This window comes from Halichoerus grypus, chromosome 5 (genome assembly GCF_964656455.1).
Source record: "Halichoerus grypus chromosome 5, mHalGry1.hap1.1, whole genome shotgun sequence".
Classification (NCBI taxonomy): Eukaryota; Metazoa; Chordata; class Mammalia; order Carnivora; family Phocidae; genus Halichoerus; species Halichoerus grypus.
In genome coordinates, this window is record NC_135716.1 from 69514718 (window position 1) to 69538040 (window position 23323).

Consider the following 23323-nt stretch of genomic DNA (forward strand, 5'->3'; position numbering starts at 1 on the left):
TGCTCTAATTTTTTTCAGGTGAGAAAAACGAGGCTTTAGTGTAGGGCTTGTTCATGATCACCTGACGGTGAGTCTTGCCTTTCCATCTCCCAACCAACAGAGCCCCTACTCTGCCCTAAAAATTAACACAATGTATCCGATTGCTGAAACATACTCTTTCTCAAAATTTCGGTAGAGTGCATCAAGAAATACGATTTTTCTTTTTAAATGCCTTTTGTTCCTTTTCTCCCAACCCTCATGAAATACTGTGATCAACTTTGTTTTAATAAATACCACCAGATACTAAAAATATGTTTAAAAAAATTCGGATAGAGGAAAATTTTAAGAACATATCTCCACCAGTAAGCTCACAACTTCTTCAAGTTCTCTGAGCTGCATAAATAAACCTTGACAGATTCTGGCTTTACGCTTATTAACTCGGCAAGTCCATCCCCAGTCCTCCTATCTCGAGGACGTGCCTAATCGCTCCCCCACCCCCGTCCCTCTCCCTCCTTCCCCCGCCCCCCTCCGGCCGCACCACCTGCTCCCGGCGCCTCCCCCTCTCCTCCCGTTTGCCCGCCCGCGCCGGTTCTCACGCACCGCCCGCGGCCCACCCCGCCGCTCCCGCCCCTTTCACTTCCTCGGTGCTTCAGGATCCGAGCCGGACCGCCGCAAGCCTAGCTTCCCAGCCCCTCCCGCACTCCTGCTTTTCCCCGCCCGCCCTCGGGCGCCGCGCCCCCCACGAAGTTCTCCCTCCCGCACCGCCCCCCGCGAGGACTTCAGAGGCGGTCCCTGGCCGGCCGGCGCTGATTGGCTGTCTCTCCGGCGCCCCGCCCCTGTGCACGCGCAGGAGGTGGGGCGGGCCCCGAAGCGGGCGCGCGCGGCGCGGTCCCGCGGGCGAAGCGTCCGTGACCCGCGTGCCGGCCTCAGCGTCCGGGCCCGGGCGTCCGCGAGGTGGGGGCGGGCGGCGGCGGCGGCGGGGCTGTACCCGGGCTGGGGACTCACGTGGCCCCGAAGGGCGCCCCCTTTGCCCCGGCAGCGCTCCCTAGCCGCGGCCAGTCGGGCGTCCCGCAGGGACTGGGAGCTGCCCGAGGGGCCGTCGTCGTCGCCAGCCCGGTAGCCCGGATGTCGCTGCCCCCCGCGGCGGGGCCGCCGACGCTCCTCTAGGCCCCGGGAGGAGGCTCGTCTTAAAGGGACAGCGCCGAGTTCGTGCCGGAATGGGCGGCGCATCCTGCCCTCCGTGCGCGACCCGTGTCCTGAGGGGACGCCGCGGCGCCCGCGCCATGGGCCCCCTCCTCCGGGCGGGGCGCAGTTGGAGCGCGGCGCGCCCTGCCCTGGGATGGCCGCAGATGGCCGCCCAGAGGCCGGGTTTTCTCGGGCCCGAGCCGTGGCCGGTGGCGCCGCGCGGGGCCGGGAGGCGCCGGCCTGTGATTGGCCGAGGCCGCCGTGAATGCAGGACATTGTCTGGTCGCGGCCGTCTCTGTCCCTGCCCGCCGCCCTTCCACAGACCAAGATGGGTGCGGAGCGAGGGCTCTGGTCGCCAAGGTGCCCGCGGCCAGGGAGTGCCTTCAATGGTGGGAACACCACAGTGGGAAAACGTAACTTTTACGAGATCACGGATTCTGAGAATGGCAAAAGGTGCTGTTTCAAAATACAAAATCATTCTCAACAAGGAAATAAAATTGTGTTTGATATAAAGGTTTCCTTTAAAATTAAAAATATTAAGGTAATTGAAAAGGGCCAACTGTCATAAAAGCGGATTAGTTTTGTCTTCAAGAGTCCTTTAAGACCTGTGATAATTCTTCTGAATATCCTTTATGAAATTTTAAGCTATATATTAATACATATTCATATGTATATGAAATAACCTTGTTCTGGATAGTACAGCCTCTCTGGGTCTTAGTTTCCATATTTGTAAAAAAGACTGGACTGGTAGCTTTCCAAGTTTGTTTCTATTGTTAAAATAACTCTGACTCTAAATCTAGACTTAAACTCCTGATATGTCCTATGTGTTGGATCACATCTCAAGGTCTTGGAATAAATGAGATCTTTTAAAGAGCCCTCGAGGAGATTTCAGTTCTCAGATCATCTTTGAATGTATGTGGGAGTTATTTAAGTGGAGTTGTAATCTTTCAGTGTGTAATTTTGGAGTAAAGGGAAATGAGAGCAGTAGAGAAATGTATGGAGATCAATCAGTTATTAGTCAATGTGAAGAGCAGGGTTTTCTTTCATCCTAAATAAGTTTTCTAGGTAATGGAATATTATAATAAAGAATAGCCATCTTTCCTATTTTGTTCCTAGTATCAAAGGAGTAGAAAGATGGCAAAGGAAAGAAGACACATATGAAATAAAAGATACACAAATGGAAAATGTTTGGAGAGTTTTGAATAAAACTAAGTTGCATTTGCTTTTTAAAAAGCTGGGTAGGAAAAATTATTGTACAGTTAAAAGCAGACTTGTGTTAATACAGATTACCTGTGTGTTTATATATGTATGTATATGTATACATATGCATATATTTAAATCTGTTTTAGTTTTTTAAGGATTTTATTTTAATTCCAGTATAGTTAATATACAGTGTCATATTAGTTTCAGGTGTACAAAATAGTGATTCAACAATTTCAGACATTACCAATATAGATTATAATATATTATAGCTTCAGTTTAATGCCCTCTTCAAAATTAAAAAAAAGGTCAATGATTTCATTTAATTGAATAATCAACAAGAATTAGAGACTTGGAAATGACAAACAAATGAAGGAAGGAAAACATCCAGAAAACAAGATAAATTTAATGGACATGATTCATTGCAAGAGACATGACCTCATTCCTTATTAGAGGGATTTCCACTAAACCAGATTTGATGTTAAATAAATTTATCGTACAGACTTTCCTCAAAATTATACTAATTTAATATGTTTTTTCGTTGTTGTCATTGTTGTTTTGTGGTATGGAAAAGGAAAAAAGAGAAGAGATACAATGAAAAATTTAAAACATTGTTGCAACTTCCTTAAATGACAGTTGTTCCAATCTCCTCTACCTCACCCATCATAATATGGGAATAAAAGCAGAAATAATCAGCATAAAGATTCTAGCTGTCCCCAGAAGTGAAACGTGAATAGTTGTGTGGATGTCTGTGAGTGATGCGAATTTAGTTTTGATTACTTAAACTTCTAGAATTTGAATTGTTAATTTCTAGAATTAAACTAATTTTACCTGAAAGTTATTGAATAAATGATTAAAAGTTAGGGATTAAGCTGAGTGAAATAAGCTGTTTGTAATAAACATAAGCAGCAGGTTGTATGATATAGTCTATAAGGCATGAAATGACTAGCCAAGTAAGTTTGAGACTTTTCCAGCAAGTCTTTTCCTTAGGACTTTTGCTTTGGTATTACATATATAACTATAGAATAAGCTGTATAGAATCATAATATTTACCGAACACTTGGTATATACCAAGCACTGTTTTAAGTATCTTCTTAGAGGCTCACAAAAATCCTAGGGAGCAGGTACATTATTATCCCCATTTTATTTATTATTTATTTATTTATTAAATAGGATATGTTTTATTTTTTTTAAAGATTTTATTTATTTATTTGAGAGAGAGAGAGAGCACGAGTAGGGGATAAGGGGCAGAGGGAAGGGGAGAAGCAGATTCTCCTCCAGCTGAGCAGGGAGCCTGATGTGGGGCTCTATCCCAGGACCCTGTGATCTGGACCTGAGCCACAGGCAGATGCTTCATGGACTGAGCCACGCAGGCGCCCCTATTATCCCCATTTTAAAGATGCAGAAAGGTTAGGTAGCTTGCCTGAAGTCAGACAGCTGGGGGGCAGAGCTGGGAATCGGGCCTAGAATACTGTCTGACTCTGCTCAAAGTCATGTGGCCATGTGTTCTCAATCCCTGAGCAGGCTTAGTTATCTCTATGGGTGTGATCATTAATGCACTTTTGATCAGATTTTTTTCAACAGTTACACATTTAAATATTTTGCCCTTTCATCCTTTTATATTTCAGGTGAGCCTGTGGCTGCCGGAGAGCCATCTGTGCTTAGTTTGCTGCGGAAAGTCAAGCATGCCTGTCACCTTTGAAGAGAAACACCCCCTGAAATTTGCATCTCTGTTCTCTTTTAACCAGACATGGACATGGGCAGTAGCACATGGGAAAGTCTGCTCACCTTCTGCTTTTCGGTGTTTTCTCTTTCTCTTTGTTCTTTTTCTTCTTTCAGGCCTATGGCTTCATGAGACCCCGAGAATACCGGCTGGCCATGTTGGGTACATCGGGTCGGTGTCCATCCCAGCAGATGCTGGTGTCCACACTCAGTATCGGCCAAAGGCTGCCAAGTCACTCAGTTCTTCAGAAGACGGAGAAAGGAGGGGAGACCAAGAATGCGTGACAGGAATTTGGGGGTTCAGTAGCATAAAGCTGAGAGAAAGGGCTGGTACTTTCAAGACATTCCCCCCCACCCCTTTCTTCTTCAGTCTGTACCTTCGGCTGAGAAGTGGCACATCCTTCATGACAATCAAGGGTAGAGGATTGCTGCCTCTCACATTCCCCTTGGCCTCTAGAGGCCTGGTGCTACAGGCAGTAGACAGGTCATGCTCCCGGGGAGCTCTGCCAAAGTCCGGGGGAAAGGGGCTTTCAGTCTCAAATCATTCCCTGTCATTGCTTGTTCACGGTGCCTGTAGCGGGAGGGTTAAGAAATTAGAAATAAAATTATTCTGAAGGGGATCACTTGCGACTCATTAATCCATGTGATTTCTGATGCTCATTATCACTGAAAATTGAGTTGCCTAAGTCTGTTTAACTTTTGTGATTAAGGATCAGCGCTAGGATTTGAGGTTCCAGGGACAGAGAGGGATGAAAGAATTGTGTTCAGCTGTCCTCCGCCCCCACCCGCCCCACAGCCAGCACCCAGTGCTCTTTGTCCTTGGCCAACAAGTGCTTCTCCATCTCCTGCAAAACACTGACAGGGAGGTGGACAGCGCAGCATGGAGGACAGGCCAGCTTTGGGCGACCCGATCCACAAGTCCTGCTGCCATCAGTGTCTTAGTCCCTAAGGCGCCTAGAGGGGCAGGTCTGACCGAAGCCTGGTCTCATTAGCCAGGGGTTGTCTTCTTATTTTATTGTAGTTTTACAGTGTTCCATAACGAAGCTCTTTCCATCTGACATTTTTCTTTCTTTTTTTAAAGATTTTATTTATTTATTTGACAGAGAGAGAGACAGCGAGAGAGGGAACACAAGCAGGGGCAGTGGGAGAGGGAGAAGTAGGCTTCCTGCGGAGCAGGGAGCCCGATGTGGGGCACGATCCCAGGACCCTGGGATCATGACCTGAGCCGAAGGCAGACGCTTAACGACTCAGCCACCCAGGGACCCCCCTTCTGATATTTTTCAAATCCAAATATTTAAACATCTTATGAATGTGTAAAACTGTTTTAAATCTAATAGCAAGCACCTACTCCTGTATCTTTGTTTTTGTTTTTTTTTTTAAAGATTTTTTTTTTTATTTATTCATTTGAGACACAGAGATACAGAGAGAGAGAGAGAAAGCATGTGCAGGGAGAGAGGCAGAGGGAGAGGGAGAAGCAGGCTCCTCGCTGAGCCAGGAGCCCGATGTGGGGCTCGATCCCAGGACACTGGGATCATGACCTGAGCCGAAGGCAGACGCTTAACCATCTGAGCCACCCAGGTGCCCCTCCTGTATCTTTGTACTAGTACTTCTCACTCAACAGGTGGCCACCCTCTCTTCCTGGGCTCCAGCACACAACCAGATTCTGGCACGCCATCTTCCTTCTTTAACCCCTCAGCCTGGGGTGGGGATGGCTTCCCATGGTGGCCGCCCCCGGATGCCTCACCGTGCTGATTCCTTTCACTCGGCCCACACTTCTTAAAAGTCTTTTCCGAAAATCCAAGTGAATGTGCCTTTCCTTCCCTTCTTGGATGGGGCCTGCCTCAGACATCCATCATGATGTGGCCCCTTATTGACATCTCCAGTTTCATTTGTGGCCTTTCCCTGGTGTGTTTTTTTTTCCCCCTCTCACACAGCAAACTACTCCTGTCCCCCACACACTTTGACCCTCGAGGATGCTGTTCTTTCTGTCAGGAAAACTCTATGAAGACTTCCTTGGGCTCCTTCCACATGGGCTGCGTCTCTTACAACATTGACCACATTGTATTGGAATTGCTGCTTGGCCCTTTGAAAAATGGAGGTTCCTTGAGGTCAGAGCTCACGTCATTCATCTGCACATCTTGGTGCTTAGCACTGTGCCAAACACATACAAGAACATGATGAAGGAATAGCTAAATACAGATCGCCATTTGCTTTATTGATTCTTTATCCAGATCAGCTGTCTGGCTTTTTCAAAATTTAATCAATTCAAAATTGAAGTTTCATTTATTTCAATCTTGTCAATATTGATGTAGATAAAATGATTGATACCCTCTAATTAACATTTACGTGGTAGCATGCTTTTACTACACTGGATACACCAGATCTGCTCTCAAACCTTGAGTAAATTAATATTTCTAATTCAAGTGTTTACAATTTTTTTTTAAAGATTTTATTTATTTATTTGACACAGAGAGACACGGTGAGAGAGTTAACACAAGCAGGGGGAGTGGGAGAGGGAGAAGCAGGCTTCCCGATGAGCAGGGAGCCCGATGCGGGGCTCGATCCCAGGACCCTGGGATCATGACCTGAGCTGAAGGCAGACGCCCAATGACTGAGCCCCCCAGGCGCCCCTCAAGTGTTTACAATTTAAGGTAATCTGATTTCTTTTTTTTTAAAGATTTTATTTATTTATTTGAGAGAGAGAGAGAATGAGAGACAGAGAGCATGAGAGGGAGGAGGGTCAGAGGGAGAAGCAGACTCCCTGCCGAGCAGGGAGCCCGATGTGGGACTCGATCCTGGGACTCCAGGATCATGACCTGAGCCGAAGGCAGTCGCCCAACCAACTGAGCCACCCAGGCGCCCAAGGTAATCTGATTTCTTTATTAGCGGCGAAGCTTTTTCTTTTGTGTAACAGTCATTTTCTAGGTTATTTATTTGGCAAATGCTGCTTTCCTTGTATCAGCTTTGCCTTAAGAAAAGTAATTCTGTGTTGTACTCCACTACAACTGAGAAGTATCATTTTGCTATTTTTTGCCTGTAAATACAAAAATATCGAGAACAACGTAACAGTCCTATTCTTTTCAAGGCAACACCACTGTCTATATGTTTTCGGCAGCGAGAGCAGGGGACGGACCAGCTTCTCCCCGTCCCTTCCCTGTGTTTCTCTAGCTCTAGCAGAGACGTTTTCTGTAATTGGTTTTCCACATTTGCCAAGAGTCTGTTTCCTCTTAACATTCAACATGTTTAACAGAAGTCTTGTAATAGTTCCAAAAATAATAAAGCTGGTCCCAAGCATAAAAATGATCCATACACAACACATTGTTGTGTTTTTTTTTTTTTTTTGTCGTGGCTTTGGTTTGTTAAGTTCTTTTTAATAATTTTTAGTGTCAAATCATGTGGTAGAAATAAAAAGCTTTTCTTCACAGTAATAAAACCCACTATAGAACTAGAATCAATGACTTGTGCATAGGGTGAGAGTTACCCTGCTGAGGCCACCCTGGGATTTATGGCCACCTCAGTGTCCAGCTCTTCTTGCTGGGTTGGAAGTGGGACGTTCCGGTTAAATTTAATGCCGTATCCTCAGAAGGAACAAAAGCGTGTTTGAGCTACCTGCTTCTGATATATTGGGAAGGCTATTCTTAATCTGATGAAATTTATTCCTCACGTTGTCAAATGCTAACATAAAAAAGCAACACCAGCTTATATTTTATCCACCCCCCCATCACTCCTAGGAGGTGGTTAAGGTGTCCCAAAATAACTTTCTCTGTTTTAATAATTAGATATTGGACAATTGAAAAAAATGTAGATTTCCTTTAAAATTGTTACTTGATTTATTGGTGTTGTAGTCATCATTATTATTACCACCACTGTTACTATGAATGAAGGATCTTTAAGTATTTAGGGCATCTGGACTTGGGAAGAGCTTTAAAATCCCAGAGAGAAATCAGAGGCACTGGCAAGCAGGTAGCTGTGGAGCCGAAAACACAATCTCTGTGATTTTGTGCAAGGCATTTTAACCTTTTCTTCATCAGTGAGTTAGAATCCAAATGATAAGCCCGAGGTACCCCAATGTTTATAGCAGCAATGTCCACAATAGCCAAACTATGGAAAGAGCCCAGATGTCCATTGACTGGAGACTGGAAAAGAAGATGTGGTATATATATGCAATGGAATATTACTCAGCCATCAAAAAATTTGAAATCTTGGGGTGCCTGGGTGGCTCAGTTGGTTAAGCATCTGCCTTCAGCTCAGGTCATGATCCCAGGCTCCTGGGATCGAGCCCTGCATCGGGCTCCCTGCTCAGCGGCAAGTCTGCTCCTCCCTCTCTGTGCTCTCTTTCCCTCTCTCTCTCTCTCTCTTTCAAATAAATAAATAAAATCTTAAAAAAATTGAAATCTTGCCATTTGCAACGTGGATGGAACTAGAGGGTATTATGCTAAGCAAAATAAGTCAGTCAGAGAAAAACAATTATCATATGATCTCACTTATATGTGGAATTTAAGAACAAAACAGAGGATCGTAGGGGAAGAGAGGAAAAAATAAGACAAATCAGAGAGGGAGACAAATCATAAGAGACTTTTAACCACTGGGTATTGTATAAGACTGATGAATCACTGACCTCTACCTCTGAGACCAGTAATACATTATATGTTAGTTAATTGAATTTAAATAAAAAAAATTTAAAAAACCCAAAAGATAAGCCCGGGGCAATAAAACTAATAACCATGGCGAAGAGATGTTGCCCTCTGCGTCACTGTTAGAGTGAGCATCCCAGAGCAGGCAGATTCTATCCCTCGACTCACACCCATGTTTGGAAACCTGTTTCGTCCTCTCCCCAGATCCACTTCTCTCTTCTGAAGGAGCCCGCCATTTCCCACAGGACCTGGACGGACTGTGAGCTAAAGGTCTTGCTTCTCCACGCCCGTCTGGGGTCCAGCAGCATCCGTATGACCGGTGACCGCTTTGGAAATGCAGAAGCTCAGGCTGAATCTGGACCTTTGGAATCCAAATCGGCATCTTCATAAGGTCTTTGGGGGACCAAGGGCAACCCTGATGTGAGAAGCCTGGCTTAGAGCACCCCCAAATGAAGATAAACCAAGAGTGCCACCCCTGGGGAAGTGGGAACCCCCTTATATATAGTATATTTTACCCCCTTTTATATTTTAGCCTATGTTTCCAGGGAATGGAAAGATTTGGGGTGGGGGGATAAAAAAAGAGTACTCACCTTACTGAGCCTAATCAATACATAAAGTTCAAATTATATGATCACCTTCATGGTAAACAAAATGAAACACTATGGTGGGCGCAGGTGTCATGTGGTGGAGAGGTGTTACATTTCGGATCTGTGTTGGTTTCCTAGGGCTGCTGTGACAAAGTACCACAGGCCGGCTGGCTTCAGCGACAGAGCATCCGCTGGTTCTGGAGGCTGGAAGTCTGAGACCCTCGCTCCCTCTGAGTCTCTGGGGATAGCCCTTCCCTGCGTCTTCCTAGCTCCCGCGTCCTTGGCCTGCAGCTGCCTGGCTCTGCCCCGTGCCTGGCTCGGCACATGGCACTCTCCGTGGGTGCCTGCCTCCGCACCTGGGGCTCTCTTCCTCCTCTGTGGAAACTGGTGATCATTAAGCCCCCTCTCCCCCAACTCCAGTATGGCCTCACCCGCAACGCTGTGCTTTCCAAGTAAGGCCACATTCTGCTAGACCTGGGGATCCCGAGATGAAGAAGACATGGCCTTTGGAGGAGATCCCGGTCAGGAGGGAGACAGGAGAGCAGCAGGAGGGGCTCCCAGGGTGTCTTTCCAGCCAGACTCCAGGCCACCCCACAATGATTCCGTGGCCCTGGAACCTAGATGTGTAACAAATCCCAAGCGATTCTGACGCAGACAGCCTCACTTGCAATCCCCCGCCAGAGGCATCAGGATCCCAGCAGAGGTCCCCGTGCCTCCCAGCTCGCCCAGAGCGGCCCCCAAGTGTGCTTGCAGACAGACGACGGTGTGTGTGTTTGTGTGCACGTGCGCGTATATAAGAATGAATCTGAGCAGGAGACCCTAGTTGTGGAGAAAGCAATCAGGAATTGGTTGTTAGAATACAGGTGACAAGAGCCCTCACAGTGTCATGACAGACACTTTTATTGTGGCGAAGTCTATACACTAACCTCAAGCATTTCAAAACAGAGGTGGTTCACTCATTCATCCAATACTTCAGTGCCAAGTTGTACTCAGTGCCTTGGGATTTGGGGGTTTGCTCTTAATTTTAAAAAATTAAATTTAGGAAATTAATATAACACATTTTGATTTTGCCCATTTTGGACATGTAAAAATTGCCATCATCACAGCAAGGACATCAATTATTTTATTTTACATTTGTATGTATTTTTTTCTGAATAGGTAAAACCAAAAGGTACAAAGGATGACGGTACAAAGTGAATGTCTCTCCCACAGAGGTGACTGCTGTTACTTGAGAAAAGCCATTTTAACACCAAAGAAATAAGAAGGACATAATCTTAGAGAAAAAAGAGAGCTTTTCCCAAAAGGGAACAGTTAGGGGAAAAAATATGTGTATATATTTTTCCTTTTTTTTTTTTTTATTCATCCATTACTTTTTTCCAAGTATTTCCACACTCCTTTTATGAATGAGGCATTGTTCCAGGTGGGAGGAGTACATCAGAGAACAAAACAATGCAAACACCATTCCCTGCCTTTTTGGACTTACATTCCTGTGGGAACTGAATCTGAAATTGGGACACAGAAGTCCAAGTCATATGAACAGGGAGAAGCCAACAGAAGCTAAAGGAAGAGGATGTCCCAGCCAGCCAAGTGTCCCCCGGTGACCTCCAGGCGCAAGGGGTACAAAGGTGGGCATGAGGTTAGAAATCGCCACCTGCCGTGCCCAGGACTGCTCAGAGGATACGCCAGTCAGACCAGGTGAAGGACTGCATGTCCGGGTCTCATCAGCACTTGAGAAGCAGAGCCTGACAATAGAGTTTGATCCAGATGTGAGTACAAGTGCAAGAGATGGGTGGTGAGATGGAAGGGATCTTAAGGAGCAGAGAGGAGAGTGATTTTAATTTTTTAATAGGGTTTCTGTTCATGCAAAGAAACTAGCCAAATCTGTTTGTCATTTGTATGCTTTCTTCTTCATTCTTCCAGTATCTGGGCGTGCCCCTCAACCCAGGTAGCCACTGAGCTATGATAAATTACTGGGTCTCTGCTGATGGCTCTCCAATCAGGACATTGGGTGGGAAGCATCGACCTCAATCTTTATACTTCCTAAAAATTAATAGGCTTTTTAAAAAACAGTTTTAGAAAAAAAAATAAAAAGTAGTTTTAGGTTTTTTTTTTTTTAAAGATTATATTTATTTAATCATGAGAGACTGAAAGAGAGGCAGAGGCAGAGGGAGAAACAGGCTCCCTGCTCAGCGATGCGGGGCTCGATCCCAGGACCCTGGGACCATGACCTGAGCCGAAGGCAGACGCTTAACCGACTGAGCCACCCAGGCATCCCTAGTTTGAGGTTTATAGAAAAGTTTTTGTATATGCCCTCATCCATCCCAATTTCCTCTATTATTAACATCTTGTGTTAGTGTGATAATTTGTTACAATTGATGAATGTATATTGACACATGATTATTAACTAAAGTCAATAGTTTACATTAGTGTTCCCTCTTTGTGGTGTACATTCTGTGAGGGTTTTTTTTTTTTTTTTATATTTTATTTTTAAATAATCTCTACAGCCAACGCAGGGCTTGCTTACAACCGAGATCAAGAGTCACATGCTCATCTGATGGGAACCAGCCAGGCGCCCCACGTTCTGTGGGTTTTGACAAATGTATAATGACGTATATCCACCATGGTAGCATCCTATGGAATAATTTCACTGCCCTAAAAATCCCCTGTGCTCTGCCTATTCATCTGTCCTCCCCCTGAACCTCTGACAACCACTGGTCTTTTTACTATCTCCATAGTTTTTGCCTTTTCCAGGATGTCACATAGCTGGAGCCATACAATATGTGGCCTTTTCAGATTTTCTTCTTTCACTTAGTGATATACATTTAATGTATATGCTATGTGTATATGTAGATATACATGTCTTTTTGTGCTTAAAAGCTCGTTTGTTCTTCACACTATATATTATTCCATCATCTGGATGGACCACATTCGTGTTTCCATTCATCCATTATAAGGACGTTTTGGTTGCTTCTAAGTTTTGGCAATCATGAACAAAACTGCCTATAAACTTTCATGTGCAAGTTTTTGTGTGAACATAAATTTTCAACTTACATGGGTAAATGCGAAGGAGAGTTATTGTAGGAGCACATGATGAAAAAATGTTTAACCTTTATACTTTTCCTTCAAGAAACTCTTCCCTTTGTGTAAAATTTTGAATACAGAAAAAAAACGCAGCATAACATTTTGTCTTAAAATACTATGTTGCATGTAATTTTTTTTCTTGATATGAGCTCGTCAGTTTAGGAAACTGTATTTCACATCACAACACAAAGCTAAAAAATGTTTTTAGCATAACTTCTTGGGCATTTGGCTTTAAAGAATAAACTATTTTTTTAGAGCATTTTTAGGTTCACAACAAAATTGAGGTTCCCATATACCCCTCCCCACATTTGTTTTTAATGCTGTCACTTTTTTTAAAGATTTTATTTATTTATTTGTCAGAGATTGAGAGAGAGAGAGAGAGAGAGCACAAGCAGGGGGAGCAGCAGAGGAAGAAGCAGGCTCCCTGCTGGGCAAGGAGCCTGATGCGGGGCTCGATCCCAGGACCCCGGGATCATGACCTGAGCTGAAGGCAGATGCTTAACTGACTGAGCCACTCAGGTGTCCCTTTTAATGCTGTCATTTATAAAAATATAGTTACATGTAGATTTATTAATGAAAATGTTGATTAAAAAAAACCCTACAACTTCTAAAATTCAAGAGCAATAGCAGTTCACAGAAACAAGTATACACAATGCACACCTGTGTTACATAAGCATCATTTCCTCTGTCCCACCCCCTGTCTTGGTCATCACTCAGTTCCTGTGTAAGCTTGACATCATTTTCCCATGCTTTGCAAGCATATTTACACAAAAGTAGGGTTTTCTTTTGTCCTTATTTTCACAAAAACGGGATCCTACCATAAATAATGTCCTGCTAGCATAATTTGTTTTCTTTATGTTATGAACTTTTCAGCTTAGGCATAAAAACTTTATTCTTTAAAAGATTTTATTTTTACGCTATCTCCACACCCAACATGGGGCTTGAACTCTCAACCCCGAGATCAAGAGAGTTGCATGCTCCACCAACTGAACCAGCCAGGGGTCCCTAAACCTTATTTTTGTAATGGCTAGAATGTATTCCTTAATCTATCCCTTCTCCTGGTGTGGAAATTTAAACAATTTTGCATTAAAAATCATGTTTAAGTAAACATCCTACATACTCGTCTTTATGCATTTGTGCTAAAACCTCTGTAGGATAGAGTCAGAAGACTAGAATTGTTATCATCTGGTCAATTTACACACACACACACACACACACACACAGTCACTCATATATATGATTTCCCCCCTTTAAATTCCATCAACATTTCATGAACAAGTAAATCCTTAATCCTGAATGTTATTAAGCATTTTTATTTTTTGCTGATTTGAAAGACAAAAATGTGTATCTCTTTGTTTCAACTGATATTTACTGATCTTGAATGTCTTTTCATATGCTTGGAAGCTATTTGTATTTCATCTTTTGTGAATTGTCTGCTCATGTCGTTTGCCTATATTTTCTCTTCATGTAATTTTCGTTTGCACAAGTCATATATTAATGTAATATTATGATTTAAAAATTCAAACAGTGTAGAAGTGTAAAGAATTAAAGATAAAAATTCTCCACCCAGAAATTAGTTATCAGGGGCACCTGGGTGGCTCAGTCGGTTAAGCAGCTGCCTTCGGCTCAGGTCATGATCCCAGGGTCCCGGGATCGAGCCCCACATTGGGCTCCCTGCTCAGCGGGGAGCCTGCTTCTCCCTCTGCCTGCCGCTCCCCCTGCTTGTGCTCTCTCTGTCTAATAAGTAAATAAAATCTTTTTAAAAAAAGAAATTAGTTATCATAGTCAAAAGTTGGGATGTATTTCTCTAATTTCCTGTGTGTGGGATACATACATATACAATGTGCATATGTGTGTATATATATACACAATATATATATTATTCTCCATCACATTTTTAACTTAACAATATATTTTGTATAGGTTTATATATTATATAAATGGTTTTACTTAATAAGATGCCATATACATCTATATAGAATCCTGATTTTTTTTACCATTATTTAGTATTCCATAAATTTTTTGTCTTTTTCTTCCTTCCTATTTAATGAACAAGTATATACTACTTACTGTGCATAAGGTACCCTTCTAGTGCTTGATAAAAATTAGCCCATTTCATCGTCACAACTATCCCGTGGAGTAGATATTACTGAGATCCCCATTTTTATCAAGGAAACTAAGTTACAAAAAAGTTAAGTACTTTCTCAAGATCACACTGCTGGTCAGTTACAGAATAGATTAAAATTTGACTTGACAATTCCCGTATTGATAGGCTTAAGTTGTTTCCAATCTTTTGCTCTTTCACATAGTGTTGCAATAAACATCCCAGGGAGCCAGGGAGAAGCTTGAGTAAGGGAGCGGCAGGAAGTCAGGTCCAGAGGGGCCGAGAAAGTTGGAAGGAGGTGCCAAAACAGGCAGGAGAAAGAAGGGCTAAGGGCACATGGTATGATCCATAGACAGTCTCCAGAAAGAACACATCTTTATAGCTTTTCTAAGGAAGGAATAGACCATGGAGCCAACCAAGTGCAATTTGTCTTGAGGACAAGGTCAACAAGAGCCAGCCTGCTGGGCAGGCTACCATGTGGAAAACTTGATTATTAAGCCACAAGCGAGGACTCTGATAGGTATTATTTTTCAATAATTAGGGGGCTAAATATGAAACAATATCACATTATGTTATCAAGTAGCATATTAATATGATTTTACTCTGTTTACTTGGCAAATACTCAGTACTTGCGGAAAGTTCACTCATATTGAATTGAATGAAATGAATACAGAGTGAATATTTGCTGTTTCTTTTTGGATGACATTTTATAGCTAAAAGAAGAGAAAGGCTATTTTTTAGGATAAGGAACTAAGAGATGTATAGAAGAGAAAACAAGCAGTTGAAAAATAAAAGTAGATGAGAAATGATAAAAATTAGTAGAAATTGTGAAATGTCTTAGACTGGTCAAACAAAAAGCAAAATGGGCAGAAATTTCCTCCCTAAGTTGCACTGAATTTGAAAACGCGGAAGTGGGATTAATTTTAGATTTTGAAAAAACTGAGCTCCTCAAAATTCTATTTTTAGAATGAACATCATTATCTTAAAAGTCCTTGTTGCACAGATAGACATTTCTTGTTCCTGGATGGGAACATTTAATATCACAACAATAGCAACTTTCCCCCAAATTAAGCTATACATTAAGCACAATTTTTAAAAATTCCAATAGAGTTTGGAGGGTTTTGGGGTACCTGGGTGGTGCAGTCAGTCAAGCGACCCACCCTTCGCTTCCTCCCAGGTCATGATCTCAGGGCGGTGAGTTCGAGCCCCCGAATGGGCTCCCTGCTCCGGGTGGAGTCTGCTTAAGATTCTCTCTCCCTCTACGCCTCCCCCATATGCTCTCTCTCTTTCTCTCTCTCTCTCAAATAAATAAATAAATCTTTTTAAAAAAAGAATCTGGGGAGTTTGAGGGGTAGTGGTAACAGAAATGTAGAAATCTATGACACAATAAAAACATCAGAAACAGGTCCGAATATGCATATTAAATTTTTGTCATCTGAAATTAAAGCATTTAGATGTAATGAGGAAAAGACGAACTGCTTAATAAATGACACAAACCAAAGATTTGGAGGTGGCCCATCAACTTGCAAAAAAAAATTTTTTTTAAATAAAAATTTCCATTGTTGGGAATATAGTACAGAAAGCAGAACACTCTTGAGGTCCAGTTGGAATATAAATTGGCACATTTCTTTTTTCTTTTCCTTTTCTTTTTTAAGATTTTATTTTTAAGCAATGGCCACACCCAATGTGGGGCTCAAACTCACAACTCTGAGATCAAGAGTCACAAGGTCTGCAGACTGAGCCAGCCAGTGCCCCCCCCCTAAACTGATACATTTCTGGAGAGAAATTACATACATAGAATCTTTAAAAATGTCTATACTTTATGAACCAGTGCTTCTACTTCTAAGGATGTATTTTATTTTATTTTATTTTATTTTATTTTTTAAAGATTTTATTTATTTATTTGACAGAGAGAGAGAGACAGAGCACAAGCAGGGGGAATGGCAGGCAGAGGGAGAAGCAGGCTCCCTGCTGAGCAGGGAACCCGATGTGGGGCTCCATCCCAGGGCCCTGGGATCATGAGCCGAAGGCAGATGCTTAACGATTGAGCCACCCAGGTGCCCCTACTTCTAAGAATGTATTTTAAAGAAATAATTGTTTATGTGTCCAAAGATTTAGCTATAAGAATGTTAACTGAGTCTTGATTATCCTGTCTAAATTATTTATAAACCTAGTCAACGGAAGGAGAGGAATAGATAAATTATAGCACATCCACACAATGAAGTACTATACAGCCATCAAAATTATGTAGAAAATCAATGAGGTAACATTTATTGAGTACTCACCATGTGCCAAGTAAATTTCTAAGAACTTTCCATGTAAGAGTGCATTTCACCTCCCCGCCACCCTATGAGGCAGGGCAATTATTACTTCCGTTTTATAGATGAAGAACTTGAAGGAGGGGGTCTGAGCTCTTGCTAGTAAGTGGTAGCACCTGTGTCTGAACTAGACGGTGGGGCTCCTGAGCTCATACTCCTGATCATTACAATTGAGGAGATTAGGTAACAACAATGGAAAATTTATATAATAGAATAGGTGAAAAAGAATAGTATATGCTGTATGATTCTGTTTTCATAAAAGAACATACAAGTGTATAATCATAGAAAGAACCTGGAAAGAAATACAGTAAAATGCCAAGTCGTTTTCTCTGGGGGCTGGGGTTCTAGGTCATTTGAACAGATGCTGTTGGTGCCTTGGTCCCCACCCCAAGTCATCACCCGGAGTCCTTTATCACAGGCCATAAGTTTTCTAGTCTCTCTGCTTAAGGGCATGTCTGGTGGTGTACAGGGCAAGCTAGAGTGCTAGGGAGCTGATGTCCCCAGAGCAACTCCCTCCAATGACAGTGATAAGGAAAATCTGTGTCCTAAGATGGCCGACCGAGCCAGAGAGAGTCCCAGTCCTTGCCCCGGGGCTCTTCCCGGTTCTTCTCCCTGCTCTGCTTCCCGCACAACAATCCAGTTTCCTCTCCCTGCCCCGCTTCGCGCACGTGCCAAAAGTGCCAAATATGTGGAAGTTGAAGTGCATAAATTGCCCCCTTTGTGCTCAGGGCTCAGACCTTTGGAGATCACTCTCCTCTGAGCCCGCTGGTGTTAAATAAACCTCCGATCCTCCAAGATCTCTGGGTGCTGCTTGGTTCTTCCATCAGGTGATCCTGTCCGGGTTCCGGAACAACAGAAGTCACCCTTTGCTGGGGTGTGTCCTTGTCAGTTTCCCAGAGGGTCCTCAATGGGAATGAGCCCTGGGGTACACATAGTAGTAATGCATCCAACAATGCACCTTTATTAGCTTTTTCTTTTCTTTTTTTTTTTTTAAGATTTTATTTATTTATTTGAGAGAGAGAGAAAGCATGAGCTGGGGAAGTGGAAGAGGGAGAGGGACAAGCAGACTCCCAGCTGAGCATGGAGCCCGATACTGGGAGGGGGTGCTCCATTGGAGATCATGACCTGTGCTGAAGTCACACACTTAACCAGGCGCTCCTGTTAGCTTTCTCTCCTCCTCTCCCTATCTCATTTCTTCACACCCTCACTATGCTCCTGGGAGCATTCCCTCCCCAAATTCCTTGCACCTAAATCTTGTCTCAGAGTTGGCTTTGTGGGGAATCCAAACCTGGAGATTAATTTTAATTTTCCACCTTTTGTTTGTTTTCTTTGTTTACTGCAGTAGGCACTGCATTTTAACAAGGTATAAAGGAAGACAGCGTTGTTGTCTTCCTTTATAAAGGAAGGAAGGAACTCCCTGGACTTCTAGTTGAACAAGGTGGGTTGAGCACATGCCTTTATCTCCCTCCCAAGACCTCAATTAAGGCCATTATAGGAATACAATATGCAAATACACAAGGGCAAGGAGGAGAGGAAATGCCACCACCATGTGGACTTGGCAAAGTGAAATGTCCGTGGATAGCGAGCACAGCTACCATGGAAGGTGGCTCCGTGTCTCCTCTCAACACTGCAGGGCCAGGGGTCCAAACTCCATGGCTCCTCACACAGGAACTGGAGGTTGACGGTGGTGCAGGCTGGGTTTGAGAACTCTGGGGAGTCACTTATGAGGTGGGGACAGGCGGGACAAGGGATGGTCACTTTTATTATAAGCCTTCTAGTACTATTCGACTTTTTGGAAGCGATGCGCATATATTAGTAATTTTTAAATAAAAGACCAAAGGGATATTTTTATCATTTAAATGTGGGAAAATCAGAACTAGATTGGTGCTGAGTGCCATTAGATAATCCGTTTGATACACACGCACACTTGCTTATAGCAGCAGTAGCCCCGATCGTCAAAAGGTAGAAACAGACCAAATGTCCATCAGTGACTGAAGGACTGAGTAAAGTGTGGTGGACACATGCAGTGGATTATTAAAGTATAAAAAGGCATGAAGTACTGATATCCACTACAATGTGTATGAACCTCAAAAACATTGTGCTGAATGAAAAAAGCCAGACACAGAAGGCCACGTATTGTATGATTCCATTTATAGGAGATGTCCAGAACAGGTAGATCCATAGAGAAAGAACACAGATTTGAGGTCACCAGGGGCTGGGTGGAAGGGCTAATGGGGATTAATTGCTAAATAGGTATGGGGTCTCCTTTGGGGTGATAAACACGTTTTGAAACTAGATGGGGGGGTTGCATAGACTGTGAATGTGCTAAATACTACTGAATTGTTCACCCTAAAATGGCTAAGTTTATGTTATGTGAATGTCACCTCAGTTTTTTATTTTTTTTAAATTATTTATTTCAGAGAGAGAGAACGAGCAGGAGGGACAGAGGGAGAGGGAGAGAGAGAATCTCAAGCAGACTCCACACTAAGCAAGGAGCCTGACGTGGGGCTTGATCCCACGACCCTAGGATCATGACCCGAGCTGACACCAAGAGTTGGACACTTAACCGAATGAGCCACCCAGGTGCCCCAATGCCACCTCAGTTTAAAAGAAAGAAAGAGGAGTGCCTGGGTGGCTCAGTTGGTTAAGCGTCCGACTCTTGGTTTCAGCTTAGGTCACGATCTCATGATCCATGAGATCGAGTCTCATGTGGGGCTCCATGCTCAGTGGGAAGTCTGCTTGAAGACTTTTGCCCTCTGCCCCTCCCTCCAAATAAATCTTGAATTTATTTATTTATCTTGAGGGGGAGAGAGCAGGAGCAGAGGGGAGGAGCAGAGGGAGAGGGAGAAGCAGACAAGCAGACTCCCCACTGAGCAAGGAGCCCGACTCGGGGCTCGATCGCAGGACGCCAGGATCATGACCTGAGCTGAAGGCAGACGCTTAACTGACTGAGCCACCCAGGCACCCCTAAAATAAATCTTTAAAGAAAACAAAGAAAGAAAGAAAAAAGCATTCAGGCTGAGAAAGGAGTGGGAAGGCAAGAAGAATTGGAAAGCACAGCACCACTGCACATGTCCTGTTCTGAGAAATTTTGTTACGCAGGCAGGTGATGCTGCCTGACAGGATGACACGAGGCCCTTGGAACAGGCCACCCCATGGGACATACACGTGCCAGCCCCATGAAGTCATGGAAGCTCCAGTGGCAGAAGGCCTGGGTTCCAATGGGTCTTGATTATGTAGTGAGATATTTGGAATCAGGAAGAGAATTCCATGTGCTGAGTTTCTGTCTAGATTTAGTAGACACAGATAAACATAAGAAACGTTAAGGGAGCATTCTTTAAAATCTCTTTACCGCCAGCTTGTTCATGTCCCATGTGGTGTTCCCCAAATCCCAACTTCATCATAAACACATATTGGGCCGATTAAAGAGCTAAGTGCTTCTCTTTCTTACTCTCTAAATCCATAATCCACAACCACATTTGTTATGCTCTGAATTGTGTTCCCCTACCTCCCAAATTCATATGCTGAAATCCTAACCCCCAGTACAGCCAAATGTGACCTTATCTGGAGATAGAATCTTTACAGCGGTAATCTAGTTAATTTGAGGTCAGAGGGGTGGGCCCTAATCCAATATGTCTGGTGTCCTTATAAGAAGGGGCAGTGGGGATATAAAGACAGACACAAAGGGAAGATGATGTGAAGAGACACAGGGACAGAGAGCCTTCTCCAAGACAAGGAGAGGGGCTGGGAGCAGATCCTCCCTCACCAGCCCTCAGAAGGGACCGATCCTGTGACATCTTGATTTCAGACTTCTAGCCACCAGAACTGTGAGATAATGCATTTGTTGTTTAAACCACACAGTTGTTTTTTTTTAAGTAGGCTCTACACCCAACATGGGGCTCAAACTCACAACCGCTGAGATCAAGGGTCACATGCTCCACCGACTGAGCCAGCCCGGTGCCCCTAAACCACACAGTTTTTAATACTTTGTTATGACAGCCCTAGCAAACTAACGATACATTATATAATAATCCTTGCTTTTCATCCCTAATATGCCCATTGTCTGCATACTTTGCCCATCGTGCAATGGTTGGTCAATGGAATAAACTCACTGTCCTTTATTTATTTTTAAAGATTTTATTTATTTATTTGAGAGAGAGCGAGCACAGAGGGAGAGGGAGAGAGAAGCAGGCTCCACGTTGAGCAGGGAGCCCGATGCGGGACTCGATCCCAGGACCCTGAGATCATGACCTGAGCCGAAAGCAAGACGCTTCACTGACTGAGCCACCCAGGCACCCCCTCCATAAGTACTTTTATTATACTAATTGCAAGGAGGATGTTGGAATATCCGTGCTTTCACATGAGTCAGCACCTGCTTGAGGGAAAGGTGTAACGTGGGGTCTGGCTGATTTGTACACCAGCGGCTCCCAAGTCACGCACGGGCATGTGTGGAAGGACGCAGCAGAGGGTTGACTTTGCGGCCTTTTACCAAGTTCCTGTAAATGTGAATTCTGGGCAGCAGCTCCTGGGGACTGGAACGTGGCTATTTTAATGCAAAATTAATTGTCAGATATAAGACTGCACGGGCCTGCTCTCTGGTGACCAGCTCACCCTCTAGCTAGGTGCCGGCCTTCTGTCCTCAATGCTCCGTAGTTTGCTAGCAGTATTCACATTCTCATAAATGATTTCAGCATCTCAACCCCAAAACACAACCCTCTTGGTCAGCTCCCACCCACTTTGTAATTTTCTTTTTCTCATTTATTTCCACAACAGGAAGGACATCATTTCTAGAATTTGTGTGTTATCTCCACTTGCATCTCATCATCATCCCCATCGGAAGATCACAGTTGTATACCTTTGACACCTGCTTCGATTTGGAGCTGAATTCCGGGCGTAAGGAATGATAAAAATTCTATCTTTAATGTCCTATCAAGAAAGTCCTATGTGTTCTATCTATGATTTTTCATGCAATCACTGTGTACAACTATTTCATGTTCTGAAGAGCATCTTGATGTGTAGATTAAGTTAATTTGAGGCAGGAAGATGTAATATCCCTGGAGACGAATGTTTCTCTCAGGATGAGCTCTACATGTGCTGGGCGGTGAAGCGGCTCTTACCCTCCCATAAGCCCATGGATTCAACGCGACCTTTTACTGAAGGTACACAGACAACCCATCCAAAAATGTCCCCGTTCACAAGATATAAGGGGTGTGTCAGTTTCCTAGGGTGGCCGTAACAAAGGGCCACAAATGGCGTGGCTGAAAATAGAAACATACTCTTTCACAGTTCGGGAGGCTAGAATAAGCTCCAAGTGAAGATGTCAGCAGGGCTGTGCTCCCTCTGGTACCTGGAGGGGAACCCTTCCTTGCCTCATGCTAGCTTCTGCTGGTTTGCTGACCATCTCTGGCATTCCTTGGTTTGAGGCTGCAGAACTCCAGCCTCCACCCTCACCGTCACATGGCCTTCTCCCTTGTGTGTCTCTGTGTCTTCACATGGCTACCTTCTTCTCAGGACCCCGGTCACACTGACTTCATTTTAACTAATTAACATCAGTAAAAATCCTATTTCCAAATAAAGACAAATTCTAAGGTACTGGGGGTTAAGACTTGAGTATATTCTTTTGGGAGTGGGAGGGTGCAATTCAACCCATTACTAGGGGATAAGGTAAACCTCACAGATTTGAGGGCAACCCATAAGGCAGCATTTTTGTTTAATGAGACAACATCTGACTTACAAGAACGTGCATAAAACACATAAGCATAGTTAAAAAATCATAAGGCAAATATCTATGTAACCCCCACTCAGGTCAAGAAACAGAATCTTGCTAGTACCAGAGAAGCCCCCTGTGCACCCCTCCTTTGTCAGAACCGTCCTCCAGGGTCTATCCAGCAACCCACATTGAATTTAGTTGTCATGGCTCCTTGAATCTGTGACAGTTCCTCATTCTTTATCTTCCATGACCTTGATATTTTTGAAGAGTGCTAGTCATGTTTTTTAAAGATCTTATTTATTTGAGAGAGAGCAGGAGTGGGGAGAGGAGCAGAGGGAGAGGGACAAGCAGACTCTACCCTGAGCACAGAGCCCAACATGGGGCTCGATCCCAGGACCGAGACAATGACCTGGAGCCTAAATCAAGAGTCAGAAGCTTGACTGAGCCACCCAGGTGTCCCACTAGTCACTTATTTTGTAGGACGTGCCAAAGTTTGGGTTTGTTTTCAGGTTGACATTATACATTTTTGGCGAGAGTCCCACAGAATCATGCCCTTCTCAGCACATCCATCAGATGGTACACGATGTCCTCACATCTTACTGATCATTTGATGAAGGTGGTGTCAAGTTGGCTAACCACCAAGTTAGTATTCTTCCCTCTCCAATAATATCTTGTGGGGATACAAGCAGACTCTACACTGAGCACAGAGCTGAGCCTACGTACATATCTTGTCATTCTTTTGCCCACTGCATTTAACGTTCATTAATGATTCCTATCTTTAACAGTTACTGTGTTTTTGAGGA

The 23323-nt window shown here is 43.7% G+C and overlaps 1 long non-coding RNA gene across 2 annotated transcripts; it reads left to right on the forward strand.

Moving 5' to 3' along the window:
* The first annotated feature begins 858 nt into the window (after positions 1-858).
* Positions 859-18228, forward strand: LOC118540335 (uncharacterized). Of its 2 annotated transcripts, XR_013447890.1 has the most exons (5): positions 859-1617; positions 3993-6194; positions 8925-9111; positions 9446-11073; positions 18153-18228. It is a non-coding gene; the product is annotated as an uncharacterized LOC118540335 (long non-coding RNA). The 2 variants fall into 2 exon arrangements; XR_013447889.1 differs by lacking the exon at positions 18153-18228 and having other exon boundaries at positions 9446-11520.
* Positions 18229-23323: the final 5095 nt, after the last annotated feature.